Source organism: Kogia breviceps, chromosome 3, assembly GCF_026419965.1.
Source record: "Kogia breviceps isolate mKogBre1 chromosome 3, mKogBre1 haplotype 1, whole genome shotgun sequence".
NCBI lineage: Eukaryota > Metazoa > Chordata > Mammalia > Artiodactyla > Physeteridae > Kogia > Kogia breviceps.
Genome location: NC_081312.1, coordinates 172,747,680 through 172,768,795, shown reverse-complemented (window position 1 = coordinate 172,768,795; position 21,116 = coordinate 172,747,680). Strand labels below are relative to the sequence as shown.

General features: G+C 37.0%; 1 protein-coding gene across 1 annotated transcript in view; it reads right to left on the bottom strand.

Annotated features, from left to right (window-relative positions):
* The window catches only part of MALRD1 (MAM and LDL receptor class A domain containing 1), a 628,554-nt gene that overhangs the window by 570,070 nt on the left and 37,368 nt on the right, over positions 1-21,116 (bottom strand). The gene's annotated exons all lie outside the window — the stretch shown is intronic.

Below are 21,116 nucleotides of genomic sequence, written 5' to 3'. Positions count from 1 at the left end.
CCTTCAATCCTCTCCTCACCAGAGTGTGCAATATGTATTTATTCGATTCAACTGAAGAAATGCTAGTATGAAAATCGGCTGCCTTTTGAGCCCACTGGCACAGAAAGAGGAAATGTTTTCCTTAGGTAAAGGACAATTTCTCTAACTGTAGGGAAATTACTAATGGATCAGTGTGTCTAGGAAACAGAAGACCCACCAGGCACAATGAGACACACCAGTTAAATGTATTTAACAAAAAGATTTTCCAGGGATTTTGGGTGGGATCCTGAAAAGAGGGATAGGTTGAATGAGTTAAAGAAAGTGGAAAACCATGATAATTTTCTAAAAAGAGAGGCCCTATAGTCAGAAGCAGTGTTTGTAATATGGTAGTTATGTTTCTAAGAAAAGCAATTAACATTCTTTGTTTTCTCCAAAACTTTGGCAAATAAGGTTTTCCAAACATCCCCACCTCACTTTTTCTGTGTTAGGTGAAATAAAGAAAAGAAAAGGGAATTTTCCTGGTGGTCCAGTGGTTAGGACTCTGTGTTTCCACTACAGGGGTCAAGGGTACAATCCCTGGTCAGGAAACTAAGATCCCCCATGCTGTGGGGCTTGGCCAAAAAAAAAAAAAAAAGAATAGTGAAGTAGCAAAATAAAAGCAGATCACAACACAGATAATGGAGTTAGGAGTTTGGCAACATCACAAAAATCAGGTATGGCCTAACACAGATGCAAAAATAAACATGAGACACAGAGACCTCTGGGACAACTTTAAATGCGCCAACATTCGAATTATAGGGGTCCAAGAAGAAGAAGAGAAAAAGAAACGGACTGAAAAAATATTTGAAAAGACTATAGTTGAAAATTCCTTAATATTGGTAAGGAAATAGTCAATCAAGTCCAGGAAGTGCAGAGAGTCCCATACAGAATAAATCCAAGGAGAAACACACCAAGACACATATTAATCAAACTATCAAAAAATTAATACAAAGAAAAAATATTAAAAGCAGCAAGGGAAAAGCAACAAATAACATACAAGGGAATCCCCATAAGGTTAACAGCCGATCTTTCAGCAGAACCTCTGCAAGCCAGAACGGAGTGGCAGGACATATTTAAAGTGATGAAAGGGAAAAAATCTACAACAAAGATTACTTTACCCAGCAAGGATCTCATTCAGATTCCATGGAGAAATCAAAAGCTTAAAGACAAGCAAAAGCTAAGAGGATTCAGCACCACCAAACAGCTGTACTACAAATGCTAAAGGAACTTCTCTAGGCAGGAAACACAACAGAAGGAAAAGACCTACAATAACTAAGCCAAAATAATTAAGAAAATGGTAACAGGAACATACATATCGATAACCACCTTAAATGTAAATGGATTAAATGCTCCCACCAAAAGACATAGACTGGCTGAATGGATACAAAAACAAAACCTGTATATATGTGGTCTACTAGAGACCTACTTCAGACCTAGGACACCTACAGACTGAAAGTGAGGGGTGGAGAAAGATATTCCATGCAAACAGAAATCAGAAGAAAGCTGGAGTAGCAATTCTCATATCAGACAAAATAGACTTTAAAATAAAGACTATTACAAGAGACAAAGAAGGACACTACATAATGATCAAGGGATCGATCCATGAAGAAGATATAACAATTGTAAATATTTATGCACCCAACAAAGGAGCACTTCCATGCATAAGGCAAATGCTAACAGCCATAAAAGGGGAAAGCAACAGTAACACAATCATACTAGGGGGATTTAACACCCCACTTCCACCACTGGACAGATCATCCAAAATGAAAATAAATAAGGAAACACAAGCTTTAAATGATACATGAAACAAGATGCACTTAATTGATATTTATAGTACATTCCATCCAAAAACAACAAAATACACTATCTTCTCAAGTGCTCATGGAACATTCTCCAGGACAGATCATATCTTGGGTCACAAGTCAAGCCTTGGTAAATTTATGAAAACTGAAATCGTATCAAGTATCTTTTCCAACCACAATACTATGAGACTAGATATCAATTACAGGAAAAAATCTGAAAAAATACAAACACATGGAGGCTAAACAATACACTACTAAATAACCAAGAGATCACTGAAGTCAAAGAGGAAATCAAAAAGTACCTAGAAACAAATGACAGTGAAAACACGATGATCCAAAACCTATGGGATGCAGCAAAAGCAATTCTAAGAGCGAATTTTTCAGCAATACAATCCTACCTCAAGAAGCAAGAAACATCTCAAATAAACAACCTAATCTTACACCTAAAGTAATTAGAGAAAGAAGAACAAAAAACCCCTCAAAGTTAGCAGAAGGAAAGAAATCATAAAGATCATATCAGAAATAAATGAAAAAGAAATGAAAGAAACAATAGAAAACATCAATAAAACTAAAAGATGGTTCTTTGAGAAGATAAACAAAATTGATAAACTATTAGCTACACTGATCAAGAAAAAAAAGGAGAAGACTCAAATCAACAGAATTAGAAATGAAAAAGGAGAAGTAACAACTGACACTGCAGAAATACAAAGGATCATGAGATATTACTACAAGCAACGATATGCCAATAAAATGGACAACCTGGAAGAAATGGACAAATTCCTAGAAAAACACAACCTGCCTATACTGAACCAGGAAGAAACAGAAAATATAAACAGACCAATCACAAACACTGAAATTGAAACTATGATTCAAAATCTTCCAACAAACAAAAGCCCAGGACCAGATGGCTTCACAGGTGAGTTTTATCAAACATTTAGAGAAGATCTAACACCTATTCTTCTCAAACTCTTCCAAAATATAGCAGAAGGAGGAACACTCCCCAACTCATTCTATAAGGTCACCCATCACCCTGATACCAAAACAAAGATGTCACAAAGATGTCAAAAAGAAAGACAATGATGTCACAAGGAAAGAAAACTACAGGCCAACAGCACTGATGAACATAGATGCAAAATTCCTCAAACTACTATGAAACAGAATCCAACAACACATTAAAAGGATCATACACAATGATCAAGTGGGGTTTATCCCAGGAATGCAAGGATTCTTCAATATATGGAAATCAATCAATGTGATACACCATATTAACAAATTGAAGGATAAAAACCATTACATCATCTCAACGTTTGAAAAAAAGCTTTCAACAAAATTCAACAGCCATTTATGATAAAAACCTTACAGAAAGTAGGCACAGAGGGAACTTAGCACAACATAATAAACTCCATATATGAAAAACCCACAGCCAACTTCATTCTCAATGGTGTAAAACTGAAAGCATTTCCTCTAAGATAAGGAACAAAACAAGGTTGTCCACTCTCACCACTATTATTCAGCACAGTTTTGGAAGTTTTACCCACAGCGATCAGAGAATAAAAACAAACAAAAGGAATCCAAATAGGAAAAGAAGAAGTAAATCTGCCACTGTTTGCAGATGACATTATACTATACATAGAGAATCCTAAGGATGCTACCAGAAAACTACTAGAGCTAATCAATGAATTTGGTAAAGTAGCAGGATACAAAATTAATGCACAGAAATCTCTTGCATTCCTATACACTAATGATGAAAAATCTGAAAGTGAAATTAAGGAAACACTCACATTTACCACTGCAATAAAAAGAACAAAATACCTAGGAATAAACCTACCTAAGGAGACAAAAGACCAGTATTCAGAAAACTATAAGACACTGATGAAAGAAATTAAAGATGATACAAACAGATGGAGAAATATACCATGATCTTGGACTGGAAGAATCAACATTGTGAAAATGACTATACTACCCAAAGCAATCTACCAATTCAATGCAATCCCTATCAAAGTACCAACGGCATTTTTCATGGAACTAAGACAAAAAAATCTTAAAATTTGTATGGAAACACAAAAGACCCCAAATAGCCAAAGCAATCTTGAGAAAGAGAAACGGAGCTGGAGGAATCAGGTTCCCGGACTTCAGACTATGCTACACAGCTACAGTAATCAAGACAGTATGGTACTGGCACAAAAACAGAAATATAGAACAATGGAACAGTATATAAAGCTCAGAGATAAACCCATGCACATATGATCACCTTAGTCTTGATAAAGGAGGCAAGAATATAAAATGGAGAAAAGACAGTGTCTTCAATAAGTGGTACTGGAAAAACTGGACAGCTACACGTAAGAGAATGAAATTAGAACACTCCCTAACATCATATACAAAAATAAACTCAAAATGGGTTAAAGACCTAAATGTAAGGCCAGACAGTATAAAACTCTTGGAGGAGAACATAGACAGACCACTCTATGACATAAATCACTACAAGATCCTTCTTGACCCACCTCCTAGAGAAAAGGAAATAAAAACAAAAATAAACAAATGGGACCTAATGAAACTTCAAAGCTTTTGCACAGCAAAGGAAAACATAAACAAGACGAAAAGACAACCCTCAGAATAGGAGAAAATATTTGCGAACAAAGCAACTGACAAAGGACTAATCTCCAAAATATATAAACAGCTCATGCAGCTCAATATCTAAAAAACAAACAATCCAGTCCAAAAATGGGCAGAAGACCTAAACAGACATTTCTCCAAAGAAGATATACAGATTGCCAACAAACACATGAAAGGATGCTCACCATCATTAATCATTAGAGAAATGCTAATCAAAACTACAATGAGGTATCACCTCACACCAGTCAGAATGGGCATCATTAAAAAATCTAGAAACAACAAGTGCTGGAGAGGGTGTGTAGAAAAGGGAACCCTCTTGCACTGCTGGTGGGAATGTAAATTGACACAGCCACTATGGAGAACAGTATGGAGAGTCCTTTAAAAACTATAAATAGAAATACCATATGACCCAGCAATCTCACTACTGGGCATATACCCTGAGAAAACCAAAATTCAAAAAGAGACATGTACCACAATGTTCATTGCAGCACTATTTACAATAGCCAGGACATGGAAGCAACCTACGTGTCCATCGACGGATGAATGGATAAAGAAGATGTGGCACATATATACGATGGAATATTACTCAGCCATAAAAGAAACAAAATTGATTTATTTGTAGTGAAGTGGATGGACCTAGAGTGTCATACAGAGTGAAGTAAGTTAGAAAGAGAAAAACAAATATTGTATGCTAACACATATATATGGAATCTAAAAAAAAAAATGGTTCTGAAGAACTTAGGGGCAGGACAGGAATAAAGATGCAGACATAGACAATGGACTTGAAGACACTGGGAGGGCAGAGGGTAAGCTGGGATGAAGTGAGAGAGTGGCATGGATATATATACACTACCAAATATAAAATAGATAGCTAGTGCAAAGCAGCTGCATAGCACAGGGAGATCAGCTTCGTGCTTTGTGACCACCTAGAGCGGTGGGATGGGGAGGATGGGAGAGAGGAGATATGGGGATATATGTATATGTATAGCTGATTCACTTTGTTATAAAGCAGAAACTAACACACCATTATAAAGCAATTATACTCCAATAAAGATGTTTAAAAATAATAAAATAAATAAACAAACAAACAACAAACATGAGACAAATTCCTTTCACACCAAACATTTTAAGAGAAGATGGCTTTTGAAGTGAAGCTTAGGGCTCAGAACACTTGATTTAAATCTTAGAGGAAACTTTGATGGTAGGTGAATAATGGACATAAACTCACTTGGATTACACTAGTAACTACATGAACAGAAACCCGTGTAGTTATAGTTACCATGTGAAAGTTTTCTTAATTAGTAGTACACATTCAATATTATTTCTCATGTAAACACGTGAAACACAAAAAGATGACAGTAATCTTTTCTCCATCATGTGTTCACACAGTAAGTATTCTTGAATGAAAAGATAAAATGTCTCTCATATTATGATTTTGAAAAGTTTGATAGTAACATTAAGTTAACAGTTTATTATTAATAGTAAAATCTTTTGTTCATATTAATAAAGCCTAATGTTTCTGAATAGGAGAGTGGTGTGAACTCTCTGGCATTTCTAAATGGGATATCAAAGAAATAACAAGTAGATAGTAGCATATTAAAAATGCTTCAGTATCTTTTTAAAATTCAGGCACTGACTTCTCAAGAATCCAGACATTCAACTTGAAAACCACAGTCGGTGATATAACTGGTAACATAGTATTCATTCCTTCCTACCCATAAAACCAATAGGTAAACTCCTTTCAAGAACCAGAAAAAATCATGTGTGAGGGAATTTTTCACTTGAATTTGAGACTAAATTTTTGCTGTATATTTAGCCTATATTCTTTGCTTCTATGAATATTTGAAGACAATAGTAAAATTAATTGCTTATATCTGCAATTCTGAGAAATGTGATTGCAGTTAATTAGCACCATGCAATGCATAGTAATGTTTCCTCTAACACAGCAGACAAAAGAATATTTAATGAGTCACATTAGATCTGACCAAATCTAGAGGTTGGAATTTTTTTCTATATTTTATAAATCCTTATAACTGCTTTAACATGATACAAAATTATCATGGTTCAGTGACTAAATGATTGAGATCTGAAATCAAACTATCCTAGGTTCTAATCTTGTATGGGATTCGGTAGGTTATCTTATTCTCTAAAGCTTATAATACAAATATGAACAGTGGGATAAATTATAGTTCAGAGGACTGCCATGAAGGGTCAGTAAGATAATATACATGAAGGACTAAATGCAGTGCTTTACACATAGTAAGCAATCAATCAATGCTAGATGCTATTCCTTAAACATCTTCAGAAACTTTCTGAAATGCTGCCATCTTTGTAGACTAAATGTGTAAACACCATTCCTTGTTTGTTCTCTCAGAAAGTAACATATGATTCAGGTTTATTAAGAAATGGACCTAGTCCTTTACAGATGAAGGTGACAAAGCCCATACACAGGAGCCAGATCCAGAGGCTTTCTCAGAAACCCATGCTAAGCCAGGGTCCAGCTGGGATTAAAATCTATTTGGGTATTTCTAAAGGAAGCATAAATGGCGTTAAAACTATCAGAAGGCAGAATGGAGGAGAAATTGCAAAAAACAGAATAATTCTCGGAGGCCTGTAAACTGATGAGGCAGCAGATATTGCCTGAAGACGATGATTACAAAATGCCCTCAAATAAGCCTCTTGCTAAAGCTTTTTAGGAAAGAGCTACTACATGGTGGCAGGCAATATTCCAAGCACAGCACACCTCTGTGGCCCAGCTCAACAAAAGCAAATGAACATCTGTTCACTTGCTGACAGGATAGAACTAAAACATACCTGCAATCTTAAAGACTGTTGTAGCCAAAGGATCCCAAGATAGTCAGAGGATTTCCTAAATTTTTACAAAGCCTTTAAGGTAGAAGCACTGTTTTCATGTCAGCAATAAAGTATTTTGAGAAACAAATTAATATGCTACACGTGCATCTGTTTTGGCTGAAGATACTGCTGCATTTTCAAGTGTGCAGGTGAATAACCTCACTGCCTCTGCTGAAGCTGAAATGCCCTGGAGATAATATATTTGGGAATTTTAAGTTTTATGTTTATCTATTACACATATTTAACCATCAACACCCATAGTATGCTATTTGGGAATGGACAGCTGAGAAAAGCAAAGAAGTTATTTTATTTATTTATTTATTTTATTATTATTTATTTTATTTATTTTATTTTTTTTTTTTTGTGGTACGCGGGCCTCTCACTGTTGTGGCCTCTCCCATTGCGGAGCACAGGCTCCGGACATGCAGGCTCAGCGGCCATGGCTCACGGGCCCAGCCGCTCCGCGGCATGTGAGATCTTCCCCGACTGGGGCACGAACCCGTGTCCCCCTGCATCTGCAGGTGGATTCTCAACCACTGCGCCACCAGGGAAGCCCAAAGAAGTTATTTTAAAAGGTTTAACCTACAAGCAGCAAGTTTCTCCTCTGCCCAGCATCAAGTCTCCATTATGAAACTAATAAAGACTTTGACTGAAAGACAGAGACAGTTAAATATAAGAAGGCACAATGCCTGACAAAGACAGCTTAAGACTCTTTTACCATCCACTCTGTTTCAAAGTTGGAAAAGATGTATAAATACTGATATAGTTTATACATAGACAAGAGTCTCATCTCAGTCCTTAAAGTTTAGACAAGCATGCAGAGGGACTTTAGCAAGCTCATACTTCAGCATCTAGTCAATGTGACTCAGTCCCTTCAAAGGCACTCTTGGCTCTGTTTTGTTGCTCTTGTTGTTATTGAAAAAAGAGAGAGACACAGGGATGTAAAAAAAAATTATAATAAATAAACTAGAAACTTCTCTATAGTAACTAATGACACCTGAATAACCACAACAAATTGGATGTGTTATTGGTAGCTGGGGTTCTCATTTTGCACAGCACTCGCCACTAAAGGCAAGGGACACAGGGTGTCTTGGCCTTGTGCCTGATGAGCCACAGCTATCAGCATGGACACCAGAGAAGGGCATGAAATGCTAAGTCTGCTGCTGTAGCTACCAGAAGCCTGTGTGCAAGCACAGGTCATTATCCACACCTCCCCTCCCAGGAGGTTGTGCAACCCGCCGCTGCCAGGGTCCCATGATCCAGGGACAACTTTCCCGGAAGAACACACAGCATGCCTCAAACTGTTGCAATGCCACGCCAGCCTCTGCCACCATAGGCTCACCCCGCATTCTGCACCGCTCCCTCCCCCTGGCCTGAGTGAGCCAGAGCCCCCAAATCAGCTGCTACTTTAACCCCGTAATGCCTGGGTGGGAACAGATGCCCTCAGGTGACCTACACAAAGACATGGGTCCAAATCCAAAGCTGAACCCCAGGAGCTGTGCAAACAAAGAAGAGAAAGGGAAATCTCTCTGTGCAGCCTCAGGAGCAGTGGATTAAATCTCCACAATCAAACTGATGTACCCTGCATCTGTGGAATAACTGAATAGACAACGAATCACCCAAAAATTGAGCTGGTGGGCTTTGGGAGTGACTGTGGACTTGGGGTTTGCTTTCTGCATCTAACTGTTTCTGGTTTTATGTTTATGTTAGTTTAGTATTTAGAGCTTATTATCACTGGTACACTTGTTTATTGATTTGGTTGCTCTCCTCCTTTTCTTTATACATATTTTTCCATTCTTCCCCTGTTGTGAGTGTGTATGTGGATGCATCTTTGTGTGATTTTTGCCTGTATAGCTTTGCTTTTACCATTTGTCCTGGGGATCTTTTTTTTTTTTTTAGTATAGTTTTTAGCGCCTCTTATCATTGGTGGATTTGTTGTTTCGTTGCTCTCTTCTTTCTATTACTTTTTAAATTTTTTTATTTTTAATAATATATTTGTTATATTTTATTTTAATAACTTTATTCTTTCTTCCTTCCTTCCTTCCTTCCTTTCTTTCTTTCTCTCCCTTTTCTTCTGAGCTGTGTGGCTGACAGGGTCTTGGTGCTCCACCTGGGTGTCAGGCCTGAGCCTCTGAGGTGGGGGAGCCGAGTACAGGACATTGGTCCACCAGAGACCTCCTGGCCACACATAATATCAAATGGCAAAAACTCTCTCAGAGATCTCCGTCTCAATGTGAAGACCCAGCTCCATTCAATGACGAGCAAGTTACAGTACTAGACACCCTATGCCAAACAACAAGCAAGACAGGAACACAAACACACCCATTAGCAGAGAGGCTGCCTAAAATCATAATAAGTTCACAGACACACACACCAAAACACACCACTGGATGCAGTCCTACCCACCAGAAAAAGAAGATCCAGCCTCATCCATCAGAACACAGGCACCAGTCCCCTCCACCAGGAAGCCTACAAAACCCACTGAACCAACATTACCCACTGGGGGCAGGAACCAAAAAGAAAGGGAAAAACGAACCTGCAGCCTGTGAAAAGGAGACCCCAAACAGTAAATTAAGCAAAATGAGAAGACAGAGAAATACACAACACATGAAGAAGCAAGGTAAAAACCCACCAGACAAAACAAATGAAGAGGAAACAGGCAGTCTAAATGAAAAAGAATTCAGAATAAGGATAGTAAAGTTGATCTAAATCTTGGAAATAGATTGGAGAAAACACAGAAATGTTTAACAAGGACCTAGAAGAACTAAAGAGCAAACAAACAATGGTGAACAATACAATAAATGAAACTAAAAATTCTCAAGAAGAAATCAATAGCAGAAAAACTGAGGCAGAAGAATGGATAAGTGACCTGGAAGATAAAACAGTGGAAATAACTACCACAGAACAGAATAAAGAAAAATAATTAAAATAATTGAGGGCAGCCTCCGAGACCTCTGGGACAACATTAAATGCATCTACATTTGAATTATAGGGGTCCCAGAAGAAGAAAAACAAAGGGACTGAGAAAATATTTGAAGAGATTATAGTTGAAAACTTCCCTAGCATGGGTAAGGAAATAGTCAATCAAGTCCAGGAAGCACAGAGAGTCCCATACAGGATAAACCCAAGGATAAACATGCCAAGACACATAATAATCAAACTGTCAAAAATTAAATACAAACAAAACATATTAAAAGCGCTAAACTAAAAGCTGCAAATAACATACAAGGGAATCCCATGAGGTTAACAGCTGATCTTTCAGCAGAAACTCTGCAAGCCAGAAGGGAGTGGCAAGCCATATTTAAAGTGATGAAAGAGAAAAATCTAAAACTAAGATTACTCTACCCAGCAAGGATCTCATTCAGATTTGACAGAGAAAGTAAAACCTTTACAGACAAGCAAAAGCTAAGAGAATTCAGCACCACCAAACCAACTTTACAACAACTGCTAAAGGAAATTCTCTAGGCAAGAAACACAAGAGAAGGAAAAGACCTACAAGAACAAACCAAAAGCAAGAAAATGGTAATAGGAACACACATATTGATAATTACCTTAAATGTAAATGGATTAAATGCTCCAACCAACAGACATAGATTGGCTGAATGGATACAGAAAAAAGACCCATACATAAGCTGTCCACAAGAGACCCACTTCAGACCTAGGGACACATACAGACTGAAAGTGAGGGGATGGAAAAAGTTATCCCATGCAAATAGAAATCAAAACAAAGCTGGAGTAGCAATTCTCATATCAGACAAAATAGACTAAAACAAAGACTATTACAAGAGACAAAGAAGCACACAACATAATGATCAAGGGATCAATCCAAAAAGAAAATATAACAATTGTAAATAATTATCCACCCAACATAGGAGCACTTCAATACATAGGGCAAATGCCAACAGCCGTAAATGGGGAAATAGACAGTAACACAATCATAGTAGGGGACATTAACACCCTACTTTCACCAATTGACAGATCATCCAAAATGAAAATAAATAAGGAAACACAAGATTTAAATGATACATTAAACAAGATGCACTTAATCGATATTTATAGGACATTCCATCCAAAAACAACAGAATAAACTATCTTCTCAAGTGCTCATGGAACATTCTCCAGGATAGATTATATCTTGGGTCACAAATTAAGCCTTGGTAAATTTAAGAAAATTGAAATCATATCAAGTACCTCCTCCAACAACAATGCTATGAGACTAGATATCAATTACAGGAAAAAATCTGTGAAAAATACAAACACATGGAGGCTAAACAACACACTACTAAATAACCAGGAGATCACTGAGGAAATCAAAAAATACCTAGAAACAAGTGACAATGAAAACACGATGACCCAAAACCTATGGGATGTTGGAAAAGCAGTTCTAAGAGGGAAGTTTACAGCAAAACAATCCTACCTCAAGAAACAAGAAACACCTCAAATAAACAACCTAAAATTACACCTAAAGCAATTAGAGAAAGAAGTACAAAAAAACCTCAAAGTTAGCAGAAGGAAGGAAATCATAAGATCAGATCAGAGATAAATGAAAAAGAAATGAAGTAAACAATAGCAAAGTTCAATAAAACTAAAAGCTGGTTCTTTGAGAATTAAACAAAATTGATAAACCACTAGCCAGGCTCATCAAGAAAAATAAGGGAGGGTTGTTTGGCCTGAGGCAACCCAACACTGGATCCTACATGGGCTCATTGGTGGGGCTAATGGGGGACTCTGGGAGGGCTCATGCCAAGGAGTACTTCCCAGAATGTCTGCTGTCAGTGTCCTTGTCCCCATGGTGAGCCGCGGCCACCCTCTGCCTCTGCAGGAGACCTTCCAACACCAGCAGGTTGGGTTAGTCCACCAGTCCCTCCCATCAAGCCTCTTAGAGAGCCTCATCCACCAGAGGGCAGATAGCAGAAGCAAGAAGAACTACAATCTTACAGCCTGTGCAACAAAAACCACATTCACAGAAAGATAGACAAGATGAAAAGGCAGAGGGCTATATACCAGATGAAGGAACAAGATAAAACCCCAGAAAAACAACTAAATGAAGTAGAGATAGGCAACCTTCCAGAAAAACAATTTGGAATAATGATAGTGAAGATGATCCAGGACCTCAGAAAGAGTATGGAGGCAGAGATTGTGAAGATGCAAGAAATGTTTAACAAAGACCTAGAAGAATTAAGGGAAAAACAGAGATGAATAATACAATAACTGAAATGAAAACTACACTAGAAGGAATCAATAGCAGAATAACTGAGGCAGAAGAACAGATAAGTGACCTGGAAGACAGAATGGTGGATATAACTGCTGTGGAACAGACTAAAGCAAAAAGAATGGAAAGAAATGAAGACAGCTTAAGAAACCTCTGGGACAACATTAAATCCAACAACATTCACATTATAGGGTCCCAGAAGGAGAAGAGAGAGAGAAAGGACCCGAGAAAATAGTTGAAGAGATTATAGTCGAAAACTTCCATAACATGGGAAAGGAAATAGCCACCCAAGTCCAGGAAGTGCAGCGAGTCCCATACAGAATAAACCCAAGGAGAAACATGCTGAGACACACAGTAATCAAATTGGCAAAATGAAAGACAAAGAAAACTTACTGAAAGCAGCAAGGGAAAAATGACAAATAACATACAAGGGAACTCCCATAAAGTTAACAGCTGATTTCTCAACAGAAACTCTACAAGCCAGAAGGCAGTGGCATGATATACTGAAAGTGATGAAAGGGAAGAACCTACAACCAAGATTACTCTACCCATCAAGGATCTCATTCAGATTCCATGGAGAAAGCAAAAGCTTTACAGACAAGCAAAAGCTAAGAGAACTCAGCACCACCAAATCAGCTCGACAAAAAATGCTAAAGGAACTTCTCTAAGTGGGAAACACAAGAGAAGAAAAGGACCTACAAAAAAAATCCAAAACAATTACGAAAATGGTAATAGGAACATACATATTGATAATTACCTTAAACATGAATGGATCAAATGCTCCAACCAAAAGATACAGGCTTGCTGAATGGATAAAAAAACAAGACCCATATATATGCTATCTACAAGAGACCCACATCAGACCTAGGGACACATACAGACTGAAAGTGAGTGGATGGAAAAAGATATTCCATGCAAATGGAAATCAAAAGAAAGATGGAGGAGCAATACTCATGTCAGATAAAATAGACTTTAAATTAAAGACTATTACAAGAGACAAGGAAGGACACTACATAATGATCAAGGCATCAATCCAAGAAGAAGATATAACAATTATAAATATATATGCACCCAACATAGGAGCACATCAATACATAAGACAACTGCTAACAGCTATAAAAGAGGAAATCGACAGTAACACAATAATAGTGGGGGACTTTAAAACCTCACTTACACCAATGGACAGATCGTCCAAAATGAAAATAAATAAGGAAACAGAAGCTTTAAAAGACACAATAGACCAGATAGATTTAATTGATATTTATAGAACATTCCAGCCAAAAACAGAAGACTACACTTTCTTCTCAAGTGCGCACGGAACATTCTCCAGTAGACATCATATCTTGGGTCACAAATCAAGCCTCAGTAAATTTAAGAAAATTGAAACCATATCAAGCATCTTTTCTGACAACAAAGCTATGAGATTAGAAATGAATTACAGGGAAAATAACATAAAAAACACAAACACATGGAGGCTAAACAATACACTACTAAATAACCAAGAGATCTCTGAAGAAATCAAAGAGGAAATCAAAAACTACCTAGAGACAAATGACAATGAAAACACAATGATCCAAAACCTATGGGATGCAGCAAAAGCAGTTCTAAGAGGGAAGTTTATAGCTATACAAGCCTACCTCAAGAAACAAAAAAAAACTCAAATAAACAATCTAACCTTACACCTAACGGAACTAGAGAAAGAAGAACAAACAAAACCCAAAGTTAGCAGAAGGAAAGAAATCAAGATCAGAGCAGAAATAAATGAAACAGAAACAAAGAAAACAATACCAAAGATCGATAAAACTAAAAGCGGGTTCTTTGAGTAGATAAACAAAATTGATAAACCATTAGCCAGAATCATCAAGAAAAAGAGGGAGAGGACTCAAATAAATAAAATTAGAAATGAAAAAGATGAATTTACAACAGACACCACAGAAATACAAAGCATCCTAAGAGACTACTACAAGAAACTCTAAGCCAATAAAATGGACAACCTGGAATAAATGGACAAATTCTTAGAAAGGTAAAACCTTCCAAGACTGAACCAGGAAGAAACAGAAAATATGAACAGACCAATCACAAGTAATGAAATTGAAACTGTGATTTAAAATCTTCCAACAAACAAAAGTCCAGGACCAAATGGCTTCACAGGTGAATTCTATCAAACATTTAGAGAAGAGTTAACACCCATCCTTCTCAAACTCTTCCAAAAAACTGCAGAGGAAGGAACACTCTCAAACTCATTCTATGAGGCCATCATCATCCTGATACCAAAACCAGACAAAGATACTACAAAAAAAGAAAATTACAGACCAATATCACTGATGAACACAGATGCAAAATTCATCAACAAAATACTAGCAAGCAGAATCCAACAACACATTAAAAGAATCATACACCACGATCAAGTGGGATTTATCCCAGGGATGCAAGGATTCTTCAATATATGCAAATCAAACAATGTGATACACCATATTAACAAATTGAAGAACAAAAACCATATGATCATCTCAATAGATGCAGAAAAAGTTTTGGACAAAATTCAACACCGATTCATGATAAAAACTCTCCAGAAAGTGGGCATAGAGGGAACCTACCTCAACATAATAAATGCCATACATGACAAACCCACAGCAAACATCATTCTCAATGGTGAAAAACTGAAAGCATTTCCTCTAAGATCAGGAATGAGACAAGGATGTCCACCCTCACCACTATTACTCAACATAGTATTGGAAGTCCTAGCCATGGCAATCAGAGAAGAAAAAGAAACAAAAGGAATACAAATTACAAAGGAAGAAGTAAAACTGTCACTGTTTGCAGATGACGTAATACTATACATAGAGAATCCTAAAAATGCCACCAGAAAACTACTAGAGCTAATCAATGAATTTGGTAAAGTAGCAGGATACAAAATTAATGCACAAAGCTTCCCTGGTGGAGCAGTGGTTGAGAGTCCACCTGCTGATGCAGGGGACACAGGTTTGTGTCCCGGTCCAGGAAAATCCCACATGCCACAGAGTGGTTAGACCCGTGAGCCATGGCCACTGTGCCTGCACCTCCGGATCCTCTGCTCCGCAATGGGAGAGGCCACAACAGTGAGAGGCCCACATACCACAAAAAAAATAAAAAAATAATTCACAGAAATCTCTTGCATTCCTATACACTAATGATGAAAAATCTGAAAGAGCAATTTTGGAAACAGTCCCATTTACCAGTGCAACAAAAAGAACAAATTACCTAGGAATAAACCTACCTGGGGAGACAAAAGACTTGGATGCAGAAAACTATAAGACACTGATGAAAGAAATTAAAGATGATACCAACACATGGAGAGATATACCATGTTCTTGGGTTGGAAGAATCAATATTGTGAAAATGACTATACTACCCAAAGCAATCTACAGATTCAATGCAATCTCTATCAAATTACCAATGGCATTTTTTACAGAACTAGAACAAATCATCTTAAAATTTGTATGGAGACACAAAGACCGTGAATAGCCAAAGCAGTGTTGAGGGAAAAAATGGAGCTGGAGGAATCAGACTCCCTGACTTCAGACTATACTACAAAGCTACTGTAATCAAGACAATATGGTACTGGCACAAAAACAGAAATATAGATCAATGGAACGAGATAGAAAGCCCAGAGCTAAACCCACGCACTATGGTCAACTAATCTATGACAAAGGAGGCAAAGATATACAATGGAGAAAAGACAGTCTCTTCAATAAGTGGTGCTGGGAAAACTGGACAGCTACATGTAAAAAATTGAAATTAGAACACTCCCTAACACCATACATAAAAATAAACTCAAAATGGATTTGAGACCTAAATGTAAGACCAGACACTATGAAACTCTTAGAGGTAAGCATAGGAAGAACACTCTTTGACACAAATCATAGCAAGATCTTTTTTGATCCACCTCATAAAGTCATAGAAATAAAAACAAAAATTTAAAAATGCGACCTAATGAAACTTCAAAACTTTTGCACAGCAAAGGAAACCATAAACAAGACTAAAAGACAGGCCTCAGAATGGGAAAAAATATTTGCAAACGAATCAACGGACAAAGGATTAATCTCCAAAATATATTAACAGCTCATTCAACTCAATATCAAAGAAACAAACAACCCAATCCAAAAATGGGCAGAAGACCTAAATAGATATTTCTCCAAGGAAGACATACAGATAGCCAAGAAGCACATGAAAAGCTGCTCAACATCATTAATTTTTAGAAAAATGCAAATCAAAACTACAATGAGGTATCACCTCATACCAGTTAGAATTGGCATCATCAGAAAATCTACAAACAACAAATGCTGGAGAGGGTGTGGAGAAAAGGGAACCCTCTTGCACTGTTGGTGGGAATGTAAATTGATACTGCCACTATGGAGAACAGTATGGAGGTTCCTTAAAAATCTAAAAATAGACTTACCATATGATCCAGCAATCCCACTACTGGGCATATACCCAGTGAAAAACATAATTCAAAAAGACACATGCACCCCAATATTCATTGCAGAACTATTTGCAATAGCCAGGTCATGGAACCAACCTAAATGCCCATCGACAGATGAATGAATAAAGAAGTTGTGGTACATATATACAATGGAATTTTACTCAGCCATTAAAAGGAACGAAAGTGAGTCATTTGTTGAGACATGGATAGATCTAGAGACTGTCATACAGTGAAGTAAGTCAGAAAGATAAAAAGAAATCTCGTATATTAACGCATGTATGTTGAACCTAGAAAAATGGTACAGATGAACTGGTTTGCAGGGCAGAAGTTGAGACACAGATGTAGAGAACAAAAGTATGGACAACAAGGGGGGAAAACTGCAGTGTGGTGGGGATGGTGGTGTGCTGAATTAGGCAATTGGGACTGACATGTATACACTGATGTGTATAAAATTGATGACTAATAAGAACCTGCACTATAAAAAAAACAAACAAACAACAACAAAAAACAACTAATGCTAAACTTTCAATGGGTTATCTGTATGGAAATATGTTAATATAAATGTTTCAGACAGTACATGAAATTTCTAAAAATCTTATATGTTCTGGTATAATGTTATGAGTCATAATTCTAGTTATTACTTTAAAATGTATATCTCAGAAATGACTAAATTTCCTTGTCAATTGCATTATTATGAACTTTCATCAAATCTTTTAACCGTGGTCATTTTTAAGTCTTTTGTCATTTACAGACAGTTCAGTGTATACTCTGATGCTTTTGCAAAAATGTTCCTATAAAAGGATTTCATCTTCAAGGAATTCATGGAAAAGACTCTGACAAGTACAGGTTTCTGGTAACTAACTAGACTGCTGAACTGAATGAATAAGCATTTTCAGAACTCGAATGGAAAACTGATGAATTCATAGAAGTGCTAACAAAAGAGCAAGATGAAAAAAATTAATTACATGGGATTGAGTGAACTGATGAGAATGATTATAATTTTTGTGACTTTGTTTCAATTAAAAAAAAAAATCCCACAGGGACTCAGAGGCAAAAAATATACAAATCAGTTTTCACTGCAAAGTAAAGGAGCTGTTACAGTGTAGGATTACTGGACTCAATGTCAATATTATGATATAGTATGAGTGTGTTTCCTGTTTGGTAATTGCAATCATTGCTGCTTTTGTTGTGCTCATCCATTTACAAGGCTTGGTGTCCGTTTATTTATCTCTTGTAAAAATAATATACGGTGTGTGTGTGTGAAAAAAAAAAGAGAAAAGACTCAAATCAACAGAATTATAAATGAAAAAGGAGAAAAAACGACTGACACTGCAGAAATACAAAGGATCATGAGAGATTACTGCAAGCAATAATATGCCAATAAAATGGACAACCTGGAAGAAATGGACAAATTCCTAGAAAAACACAACCTTCCAAGTCTGAACCAGGAAGAAATAGAAAATATAAACAGACAAATCACAAGCACTGAAATTGAAACTATGATTCAAAATCTTCCAACAAACAAAAGCCCAGGACCAGATGGCTTCACAGGTGAATTCTATCAAACATTTAGAGAAGAACTAACACCTATCCTTCTCAAACTCTTCCAAAATATAGCAGAGAGAGGAACACTCCCAAACTCATTCTATGAGGCCACCATCACACTGATATCAAAACCAGACACAGATGTCACACAAAAAAAGAATACTACAGGTCAATATCACTGATGAAAATAGATGCAAAAATCCTCAACAAAATATTAGCAAACAGAATCCAACAGCACATTAAAAGGATGATACACAGTGATCAAGTAGGGTTTATCCCAGGAATGCAAGGATTCTTCAATACATGCAAATCAATCAATGTGATAAACCATATAAATAAATTGAAGAATAAAAACCATATGAACGTCTCAATAGATGCAGAAAAAGCTTATGACAAAATTCAACACCCATTTCTGATTGTAAAAACTCCCCCAAAAGTAGGCATACAAGGAACTTAACTCAACATAATAAAGGTCATATATGACAAACCCACAGCCAACATCATTCTCAATGGTGAAAAACTGAAACCATTTCCAATAAGATCAGGAACAAGACAAGGTTGCCCACTCTCAACACTATTACTCAACATAGTTTTGGAAGTTTTAGCCACAGCAATCAGAGAATGAAAAGAAATAAAAGGAATCCAAATCGGAAAAGAAGAAGTAAATCTGCCACTGCTTGCAGATGACATGATACTATACATAGAGAATCCCAAAGATGCTACCAGAAAACTACTAGAGCTAATCAATGAATTTGGTAAAGTAGCAGGATACTAAATTAATGTACAGAAATCTCTCGCATTCCTATACACTAATGATGAAAAATCTGAAAGAGAAATTAAGGAAACACTCCCATTTACCACTGCAGCAAAAAGAATAAAATACTTAGGAATAAACCTACCTAAGGAGACAAAAGACCTGTATGCAGAAAACTATGAGACACTGATGAAAGAAATTAAAGATGATACAAACAGATGGAGAGATATACCATGATCTTGGAATGGAAGAATCAACATTGTGAAAATGACTCTATTACCTAAAGCAATCTACCAATTCAATGCAAACCCTATCAAACTACCAATGGCATTTTTCACAGAACTAGAACAAAAACTTTCACAATTTGTATGGAAACACAAAAGACCCCTAAGAGCTAAAGCAATCTTGAGAAAGAAAAATGGAGCTGGAGGAATCAGGCCCCATGGCTTCAGACTATACTACAAAGCTACAGTAATCAAAACAGTAGCTTTGGCACAAAAACAGAAATATAGATCAACGGAACAGGATGGAAAGCCCACAGGTAAACCCACATACATATGGTCACCTTATCTTTGATAAAGGAAGCAAGAATATACAATGGAGAAAAGACAGCCTCTTCAATAAGTGGTGCTGGGAAAACTGGACAGCTACATGTAAAAGAATTAAATTAAAACACACCCTAACACCATACACAAAAATAAACTCAAAATGGATTAAAGATCTAAATGTAAGGCCAGGCACTGTAAAACTCTTAGAGGAAAACACAGGAAGAACACTGTATGACATAAATCACAGCAAGATCCCTTCTGATGCACCTCCTAAAGAAATGGAGGTAAAAACAAAAATAAACAAATGGGATCTAATGAAACTTACAAAACCTTTTCCACAGCAAAGGAAACCATAAACAAGATGAAAAGACAACCCTCAGAATGGGAGGAAATATTTGCAAATGAAGCAAGTGACAAAGGATTAAACTCCAAAATATACAGGGAGCTCATGCAGCTCATTATCAAAAAAACAAACAACCCAATCCAAAAATGGGCAGAAGACCTGAACAGACATTTCTCCAAGGAAGATATACAGATTGGCATCAAACACATGAAAGTATGCTGAACACCACTAATCATTAGAGAAATGCAAATCAAAACCACAATGAGGTATCACCTCACTCTGCTCAGAATGGCCATCAGAAAAAAATCTACAAACAGTAAATGCTGGAGAGGGTGTGGAGAAAAGGGAACACTCTTGCACTGCTGGTTGGAATGTAAATTGATACAGCCACTATGGAGAACAGTACGGAGGTTCCTTTACAAACTAAAAATAGAACTACCATATGACCCAGCAATCCCACTATAGGGCATATACCCTGAGAAAACCATAATTCAAAAAGAGTCATGTACCACAATGCTCTATTTATAATAGCCAGGACATGGAAGCAACCTTAGTGTCCATTAACAGATGAATGGATAAAGAAGATGTGGCATATATATACAATGGAATATTATTCAGCCATAAAAATAAACGAAATTGAGTTATTTGTAGTGAGGTGGATGGACCTAGAGACTGTCATACAGAGTGAAGTAAGTCAGAAAGAGAAAAACAAATGTCGCATTCTAACACATATATATGGGATCTAGGAAAAAAAAATGGTTCTGACGAACACAGGGGCAGGACAGAATAAAGACACAGACGTAGACAATGGACTTGAGGACACAGGGAAGGGGAATCTGGGACGAAGTGAGAGAGTGGCATGGACATATATACACTACCAAATGTAAAATAGATAGCTAGTGGGAAGCATCCACGTAGCACAGGGAGATCAGCTCGGTGCTTTGTGACCACCTAGAGCGGTGGGAT